Source organism: Halyomorpha halys, unplaced genomic scaffold (genome assembly GCF_000696795.3).
Source record: "Halyomorpha halys isolate HHAL.00 unplaced genomic scaffold, Hhal_1.1 Scaffold772.1, whole genome shotgun sequence".
NCBI classification, from domain to species: Eukaryota; Metazoa; Arthropoda; class Insecta; order Hemiptera; family Pentatomidae; genus Halyomorpha; species Halyomorpha halys.
Window position 1 is genome coordinate 39,768 of NW_027112238.1, and position 1,340 is coordinate 41,107.

Here is a 1,340-nt window from a genome sequence, read left to right on the forward strand (position 1 = left end):
GTCAGTTTACTGAAGACGTCTATGACCATGATTTAGCTACAACCTTTCCACATGAAGGAGTCTACTTGAAGATCACTGAGGTGCATCTGCGGTGGGGGTATCTTTTTGTGTCACTCTGGGTGGATGTCTATTATACTTAATACTTAGACACACTTTGCAGTTTCCAATGGCTTCATGAATGGTGTGTTTCATGAACCACCACAAGTATCAATGGCGTAATGCATACACCCTTTCATTGAGTTCTCAGAGATCTGTTTTGCATTGATGATATGCGAACGTCACCACCTTTTGCAAATCTGCGTCTCAGATTGTCTCCACTATCAATGGAGCTCTCCACCCCAATTTGTTGGTCTGCCATAATTTTTTTATTTTGTCCTGGACCATAATAAAAACCAGAAAAGGTGTTTTTGATACAACACACTTGATAGATTCTTCACAACTGACTTTATTGCAGACTCCGTCCACTTATATAAACATCTTCCTTCAATCAGCTGATCTACGCAATTAGCTGATATCATAGGAATAACTGACTGAAAGTTATATATATAAGGCCTAAGTCAGCTGTTACATCAATGCCAACTGACAAGGGGCCATATCAGCTGACAGAGTAGATCAACCAATCAGATGATATAAATACAAAAGGAGAGGGACCAATAAAGGCATTCTTATATTGGAAATTGTGCAAGTCATTGCTTACTGTGGCACACAGACAGCAGTAGCTGTATTGCAAACGGAACTATAAACCCTGTTTGAGTTGTCACAAAGTGTTATGTTTAGGAAAAGTTCAAGATCATTAGCGAATATCTGAAGAGCCATCAAGGAAAGTAAAAGACATTGCTGGATTGAACTTTTTAATGAGGTTGATGAAGACCCATGGAGTAGGCCTTATAAAATAGCTCTTAAAAAACTGAGAATAGACTTGACATCAGGGACCAAAAAGAAAAATAGGATAATAATATATAATTCATTAAAATAATAGAAATTTTACAGACCTTCATCCGGAACAATTATCTCTTCTTCTTGTTTAACATAATTCAGGCCATCTGTGCAGAACAGAGGCTTTATGACCATACCGCTTGAATTAATTGTTACTTTATCGTACACTTTAGACACTTAATTTAATGTTCTTTCATTGGTTTTATTAAGTTTTTTTTCCACTAGGACCCACCATTTAGGACATAAAAGCAAAAACAAAAAATATAACAGTATAACAAAATCGTAAATATCAGGAGAGATGGACAGTTCTGGGTTTTTTTCTGATTTAAACTTGTGTAGGGAGTTAGATCCCCACTTCCAACATTTGAGAATATGGGTTCTCAAGTGTCATTAGTACTGCAGTA